The 8,791-nt window shown below is 35.3% G+C and overlaps 1 protein-coding gene across 9 annotated transcripts in view; it reads left to right on the forward strand.

The window, feature by feature from the left end:
- The window catches only part of SOX6 (SRY-box transcription factor 6), a 596,148-nt gene that overhangs the window by 285,342 nt on the left and 302,015 nt on the right, over positions 1-8,791 (forward strand). The gene's annotated exons all lie outside the window — the stretch shown is intronic.

Raw genomic sequence — 8,791 nt, forward strand, 5'->3', positions numbered from 1 at the left:
ATCGGATGATGAACCAATTTTCAATGTAAAACAGAACCCGTGGTATTTGGGATATTTTGCTTAGGAAGGGTACCATTTAATTGCCAAAGAAAATCTTGGATTGTTGTTAGACATGTAGACCTAGAAGTGTTGAGGTGGCCTGGGCATAAGCGAATTTCCTATTTGTTTAGGTGAACAGCCTCAGGTTTCTCTGGTATTGAACTTTAGTTTTCGTTAGCCCCACTTGCTCTGCCATTCCTGCTGTGTTGCAACAGGGCTTAAAAGTGCTTTAAGTGCTTGTGACCGTGGTAATGAATGAAAATGTCTTTCCAGCACTGAGAGGATTGCATTAGACTGAATAGTCACCTCACTTGTAAAAGCACTATTAGAGTGGGGCAGCTGTAAGTAAGGATAACGATTTGTGTCCACTGCTTATTTACTGAAAATTGTCAATGTATTATTTATTGAGAGCTCTCCAGACAGTGCTTGTCAGAATAAAAATGTCAGCTCTGAGCAAAATGTTATAATACATAATAAAAATGCTAGGTACGCATTTTAGGGCGACAACTAATTAGACCTGCTTTTTCTTAAGGAAGGGGCAGAAAAAATGTCTAATATTGTAGATTTTCTCCACTTATATAAGTCCTTTTATTCTGCCCCCTGCTCAGCTCAGTATTTGGTTTAGAAACTTACCATGCCTTAGAAATTATTTGGACAACTTTGTATTGTTGCCATTAGACACCCCAAGTAGTGAGGAGGCTGGCGAAAGCAGGAAGGGCCTGGCTTGCCGGCCTTTCAGTGAGCCCTCACCTCCATGTTTTGTCTGAAATTAGAAGATGTCACTTCCACCCTGAGCTGTGCTCATGGAAAACTGCCTCCAGTGTAAACAACATAAAATTATTAAGCTTATTCCTCAGCCGTGCTAATTAACCCCAAACAAATTTCACATTAAGGAAACAGAATTCAATCAATGTAAATGTTATTGCTGTGTATTACTGTAAGCAATAATATAGTGGCTAAAATAATTAATTATTTTTTATTTTTTTAAAGGAAAGTATTCTTTTTTATGATGTTGCAAAATATTTTCCAGATTCCGCCCCCCCCCCCCCCTTTCCTGGCATAGAATATAAAAGAACTGTCAAAGCTGGGGTAATACGTATGTAGTCATTTTTTACGGGAAGAGAAAAATGTATTTTGGAGTGCTTCAGGGTTACTTAGTCTAGTATGTTTTCACTGGCAATACGTATGCAGATTTTGTCTCCTCCTACCTATTCTGGTTCGCTACTCATTGCAGCTCACTAGCATTGTAGCCATTTCCTATCCTTTTTCCTACCAGTATTAAATAAAAAAGGTGCATGGTGATGGTGGTTGTGGGAATACTTTTTTAAAAAAGGGGGAGTCGTTAAATACAATCCATTTCTGAGGGGGAAAATGAAACGCCATTTTACTATATTTCAATTTTGGGGAAGCAATTGCTAATAAGTGTTACCGCCCGTCCCCCCCCCCCCTTTTTTTTAAAGCTGGTCTAACATAGGAAGTCAAATTATCCTCGTCAAGATATTTTTCTTACATTTTTTGAAAACAATCAGATTTCTAAATAATTGCTTGGCTGTGCCTGTGATAACTTTAGATAAAATTTATTGCTATCATCTTCATCATCCTGAAAGACCTTTAAAGACATGAAGGGCAAAAGCCAAATGACATGTAACTTTACTTTTCATGCAGCAAAATGCGTATCTGATTAATATGGAATTATTTACCAGAGATAGCATAGTCTGTGATGTAGGGAACACAAATCAAGTACGGTTTGTATTAAGGTTATTCTGAGATATGATACATCCTTTAACCAATGTATGTTAGCAAGCGTTAAATGAACTTTAAAATGTAAAGTAATTTAACAAAATGAGTAACCTACTAAAACAGGCTGTTACTTTTCACAGATTTAACACTAACCACTTCATTGTAATTTTACCATCTTCTAGCAAATGTCAATCTCTGTCTTTCTCTGTCCTCAATTAATTCAGTATCCTATTTCATGGTTACTCTTAAGACCTTATTCTTCTCTATTAAAACTCTATCTTAAATCTTGGTAGGAGTATTTAATCTTTTCATCACAACTTAAATGCTAACAAGCAGGTTGCTACTAAATATTTACAGTGATGCCAAAGCTAATAATGAGAACATAAATGTTCCAAGCAATGGCTGGAGCACGCTACTAAAAAAATTAAAACTAACAGAATAAATTTTTATGATGTAGTTGAGAAGAAATTAAAATCTTATGGAAGGACTGTTTTAAGATAACATCTAAAGGTATCATTTATTTGATTATGTATTTTGGTTCCATATGATTTGTTTCAGATGAGTGCTTATATTTTGGTGTATTTCTTTAGTTTCTACAGCCAGAGACTTATTTTCTTTTTGACTTCCTTGGACATTTATTCTTACCTTTCCAAAGAGAAAACTACTTTAGATTTTATTTATTTGCATAATATATAAGGAGCTGGTAATGTACCAAAGATGATAAGACTCTATGTTCAATAATTTCAAAATCACATAAAATTTAGACAATGAAGAATTTGTATTGAACATTTCTATACAGTTTAGATGTTTGTGGCTCTAATTGTATTTCAAGCAAAAGGTTTAAATGATATGCCTGCTATAGCAAACATAGGATGGTTAAATGTGATAGCTGGCTCTTGGGTATCCCTCTGGTAGTCAGGAAACTTAGAAAATACTAAACTGTACCGTTCCCATGATTAATATTCCTGGATTTTTAAAGCTACACTATAATACTGAACCAAAAAAAAAAAATCAATAGAATTCTAAAATAAGGGTCCTCGTTAGAAGAATCCGTATTAGTATATTTTAAAATGAGATGCAAAGGGTTTGTATCCAGTACTTTATTTCCTTTAAGACTATAGTAGACAAACTGCAGTAATCATGCTTTTATGTGTTTTCTCCTTCTACTGAATTCATTTTGAAACACGAAATTAAAAAAAGGTAAAAGGAGACTCCAGAATTTTGAAACCCAGTGGTCCTGAAGTGATGGGAAAATAGCCAACGTGTCACAGCTAATTTCTGACCCTGTTTTATGAGTTCTGCTGTTCCTTATTCCCCCTGTCAGCCTGGGAATCCCTGAGGCTGTGCAAACTGGCCGAACATCACTCAATCCCAGTTTTATATCCCCTTTTAATAATGTTGAGTCTATTCTGTCCAACTTTGATTCAGACAACCTGCTTGTCTTGAAAAAGTGATATATTTAATCAGTGACTCTGTCTCCAGCCTAGCTCCCACTGCGTATGACTGCAGCCGAGAGTAGTGCAGTGGTCTGTCACTTCTGTTTGAATGGGTAATGTGGAGCCCATCAGCTGAAAAGACAGGAGCTGGAACTGCTTGTTAGGACACATGATCAAAAGCCACTCTCTGCTTTCTGCCAATCAAACCTCATGTCGCCTTGTGGGGCCGACATTAAATAGATTTTTTTTTTTTCTGCCTTACACTGTGGGCACTTTGCCAGTTTGACATGTGAACTGTTACAAAAGATAGCAGAGTTTCTACCGCTTGCTGACTGCTTTCAAATATTACCGAACACTTGTTGTCAAAATGAAATATTCGTAATACTATATTATGATAAATTCTTTGAAGAATTATCTGGTGCCTTTATCTTGTAATTTGTGGACTTTTTTTTTTTTTTTTTTTTGGCTTGGGCAGAAGAAACAATAGATGATTGCTTCTTAGGTGAAAGTAAAGGAGACAAAATCTTTTAAATCGATCCAATTGCAAAGCCAGCACTAATGTATGACCGTTTTGAATAAGATGATAATTGCTTTGTGAAAATAACATTAGTGAATTCAATATTATTTTGCATTCTCTCTCCTCTGTTTTAAAAATTATTTATTTCAGGATAGGAGGGTGGTTTTAGTATTACATTTTAGCCAAAAACATTAAAGACTATTTTGAAATTTAATTCAGGATCTTATTCCCTCTGGAAGATGGACAAATTTCTAAATCCTAAGGCAATCTCTGATTTGCAACTGTTCTGATGGGTATTTTTACTCTGGTTTTCCTTTTCGTCATTCTCTGAAGAGGCCCCCATTATTTCACAACCTCATCTTGGTGCCCCATTGCAACCCAGTAAGGATGGCAGCCTAGACCTAACTTCTAAGCTGTTTAAGAGAAGAGTGAGTATACCCTCACTTTTGACTTAAAAGGCCATGGGAATTGGTATTTTCTACAATTTCCAAACACCCAGATAACTGTTTCAAAGCTGTTAAATCTTAGTTGGTGCTTTGATTTCTCCAAACTTGCCACTTGGTACTTGCTGTTTCTTCTCTAATGATCATTTTAAAAGGAGTTAAACATTTTCACCAAAACATACCATAGCAATCTAGTGGAACTCATTTAAACAGTGAGCTACACATAAACAGCTGCTCCTTCAAGAAGCCATTCTTTATAATACCCTTATTACCTTCTAGTGTCTCAAATTCTGATTAGTCAACAGTGTTGATTGCTGCACGGCATTCCGTTGCCCGTCTTCCTTCTGCTCAGCTGCTCGTGTCTTAGTTGTTATTTGATTACAACACAACTTGTGCATTGTTTCCCCAAGTTGCTCTTCATATTGTGTCTTAAAAACTCTGAATTATCCAGGGAAACTCGGATGGTGTGAGAGTGACTTTCCTTCCACATATTAAAAAATATCTGAGTAAAGCATGGTATAAAAATATACAGCTGTAGAACAGATTGGAAAGAGTGTTTGTGACTTAAACCTCAGTACTTAGGATCAAATTATGAAACAGATTAAGTATGTGAAGTATTTTTAAAAGCATCATAGTACTTTACGAATGTAAAGAGTTGTAAAATTGTTATATTATGGTTATTAAAATTCAGTCAGATATAAAGTTCTGGAAGAGGTAATTATGCAAGTAAAACTCCACAAAAAGGGCCTGAAGGACATTCATCTTTGCCCCAGGACTAGACAATTTTAGTCCAATTACTGTGTAATACCAACGATGCCCCACTAAAGAGGACAGCATGTTGGAAGTTTAAGTTATGATGAAATAAGTAAGGGTGGGAAAAATCTCTCTAATGAAGTTTGAATTTCAGCTATTCCTTTGTTGTGACCCCCTGGAATCTACTCTCGGTGAGTAGGAAATGCTGACATACTAGAAATGCAACCCCAGTAAAGGCCTTAAATCTGTCATTGTGCTCTGGAGTCTGCTCTGAAAATAGCAAAGCTCTTTTGGTAAATTAAAATCGGTGTGAATGGGAACAGATGTTGATACACTTTACTTTATCTTCAGGGATGCCAGTTAAAGAGGAGAGGGTCAGCAAGGTTAGATGTAGGAAATATAGTAAGTGTGCAGACTCATTCTACAAAGGGAGTTCTGTTTGGGGATGTGAGTAAATAGAATTGTATTTATCTCTGGTAGTCCAGGTAAGAATTATACCTACATTACTTTATCTAGAGGGAAAATAAAGGTGATGGTATTTATTTCTGGAAGGGCTATCTCTTTTCGATGTTCCTTTGTGATAGTGCCTTGTCTTTATCAAACTGCATTAGCTATAAACTGTCTCAGACTACTATTAGGTTTTACTTTCCAACCTTATTTTGGCATAGCTTCCTGAAGTATTTGTTGAATCCTAATGCTACAGTAGAGTCTTTGTACTGATATTTGTCAAAAATAATGAAAATGGTTTATGTTCTAAAAATGTGCAATTTATCAAATAGCTTGTATAGTCAATTTAAATAAGTCTCGTAGAAGTTTCAGTCTTGATTTGAAAAAATAGCATAGGATGAATTTATTTATAAGAACCTTAATAGTTTCTCTCAATTCCTTTTACATTTTAGATTACCTTATAATTTTCTAAATCTACATGAACAATAATGATCAATTTTGTCAGTATTATTCACACCTTTTATTAATTTAACATAGATGAATAAATGTGAATGTTGTGAAGAGTTGATTGGGAATAGATTTTAAATCTGACAGTTAGATTACAGGGTACCTAAGAAAAAAATGGCTCTTTCACTAGGTACCTAGTAATTTAATTCTTGTTTGAAATTATTATAATTTATTACAGTGTGTGGGTCCTAATGAATGTCTACTATTAAATGAAAAGGAGAAATTGAAATTAAGATTATGAAATTCTTTTAACTCATATCTTAAAATCCTCTTAAACAATTCAGAAGACATTAATACGCTATGTGGGTTTCTTTCCATATTCTGCAATGGCAAATAACAACATTTTTTTCAGCATTTAAAGATTCTAAAAAATGTTGAATGCTATTAAACCTCAAAGCATGCAATCTTGGAATTTTATAAAATTGTAGTAGCCATTAAAATTGGCAACTCCATTTAAATATTTATTGGGATTATACAGACTTTTCTAGCATTTGCGTTTTCCAGAAATAACTAGGTTTCTTTCTTGTTAAACATTTAATGTAGGACGATTTGAGATTTCATAGAGCTGTAAACTATACCAGATTAACATTTTAAAATTTCCAAATAGCAAGGAGACTTTTAAAGTGTGAGTAAAATTTTATAAATAAAATAAAGATGTCCAAATGCCCACAGGCATTGGAGGTTGTCACTCCTAGATCTAAGAAAACCTGTCATGTACACAAAATGAAGATCAAATGAAAGATAATTCCTGGGCAAAACAATGAGCATATGCCAAATTTTCTCTCCTGATAGAGATGATCTGAAGTGTTTTTTGGAAGTCCCAATGAGTATCTTACCTGGGAAGAAGCCCCTGTCTTATAATTTGGCCATGCTTTTTTGAGAATCGTTTAAGAAAGAAAATCAGACTGATTACCCCTTTGAATTTCAAACCATTAGTATGCTTACTTAAACCCCCTAAAGTTTTGTTTTCTAATTTCTAGAGCTTTTCTTTTTTTATTGAGGCTGGTATAATGCATGTATAAGCTATTAACTAGTTTATATGTAGAAAGAGAAAAAGAAATTAACTAAGTTGGTGCTAAGTTTACATTTGATTGCTGAGAATAACCCTTCTCTAGGCTTTTGACATCCTCAGAGCAATGCTAGTGTAGGAGATACAGGGCCTGGCCATGTCTCACTCTGATAAATCCTATACCAACTTTGGATGGAAGAAATGTAACCACTTCAGAGAGTGGTTATTTGGGTAGATTTTTGTTTGCTGGTTGGATTTTCACAGGATTTCCTTTGAGGCTGTGGAGCTGTGCCCTTAGGCTTTTAAGAGTCACAACTCCATTCTCCTCTTTTGTCATAAACTTCTACAATCCACACCCCACACCCCCTTAAGGATGTTTTGCCCAAAGAACGCAGTGAGACTGCTAGCTGTTTTTAGATGGGAAGGTGAGTTGTTGCCTCTGATAATCCAATTGTTGAGCTCAAGTTAGCTCGGGCATCTGAAAGAAATAAGGGACAGAAATAAGTAAGACAATACTCTTTTGGTAATGATTACTGATCTCTTTTGAAAGTGTTTACAATAGTTGTTAAATAGGGAAACAATTGGATAGAATTTATTCTGCCTAAGTGTCTATAAATAAAGCCTTTTCTCATCTATCAGTAATGTCCACGTGGTTACTGTTTATCACTGTAACTAGTTCCAACAGTTAAATTCCGGTGTCTCTCATCTACGATTACGAAAGGCTAAATGCTGGCCACCTACAACATGGGGATAGGTCAGAAAGATCAAACTTCCTCATGTTCAGTTTGAGAACATGATGGTTGTGCTATGAAACACTGCTTCCTTAAAATAGTTTTGCTCATTATGATGAAGTAACTTCAAAATATTAACTTTGAAAAAAGCATTGACAATTTATAAAACCATATCTCCTGTTCCATTTAATTAGATTTTTTTCTCCTTTGTGCCTATTTAAACTCTAAATGAAAGATGGAAATATGTTTGCTCTAACATATTTGATGTGATTGAGATGAGATTAAGGGTTTAAATGATTTAAAAATTATATTTACTTTGGTGTAATCCGTTAGGTTCAGTGCTGATCTGCCTTTGGTTTGCTTTGTGGTAGAGCAAACCAAGCTCTGAGGGTTAAACCGTTCAGCGCATTGGTAGGGTTAAAAATCTGGGTTCCCTCTCTCTTTCCCAGTTTCTGAATTCTTCAGTCAAAGTTAAATTTGCTGTTCAGACATTAACTGTACTTCTTAGCAATGACCTTGTGGGGTAGAGAAGCATGGCACAGTGGCACTTTCCAGCTGTATTCAGCCTATCCGTCGGGGTATAATCATGCCTAGTCCCAGCACTGCAGGCTTGGACATATGTTGAGTTTTATTTCTTTCTTCTGACATTAATCCTATTCACCAGCTGTTCTGCCAGCTGCCATTCTTCAGTTTAGAGATTACATTTTGGGGGATACCAACCAAGGTCTAGTTGACCACTGCTTTCATTTTCTTTTTTATCCCTTCTTCTTTAGAAATGATTGGGTCTGGGAGTTAGGAGAACTCAATCTTTGCACACTATCACCTCACTTTTCTTTGGCTCCTCGACATTCAGATGATTTATGATCACTTTCAGTGGTTGTAGATAAGCCTTCCAAAGAGCCAGATTACCACCTTCCTTATAAATCCCCTTTCCTTAAAAAGGTTTTACGTTTACATTGAAGGCTATAATTAATGTTTCTTATGCTACTATATAAACAACATTAATTAGTGACAAATTCTTTTGATGTCTTTAAACATATTCCAGCTGACAATATGCTTTCAGTTCTTTTTTTTTCCCCCGGCAGGTTTGAGAGCATATCTCTGTTAAGACGATACTATTTTCCCTGAGCTATGGTTTCACTAATCTTGTTTGAATGGGCTATTAAATC

Source organism: Rhinolophus ferrumequinum, chromosome 11 (genome assembly GCF_004115265.2).
Source record: "Rhinolophus ferrumequinum isolate MPI-CBG mRhiFer1 chromosome 11, mRhiFer1_v1.p, whole genome shotgun sequence".
Taxonomy (NCBI): domain Eukaryota; kingdom Metazoa; phylum Chordata; class Mammalia; order Chiroptera; family Rhinolophidae; genus Rhinolophus; species Rhinolophus ferrumequinum.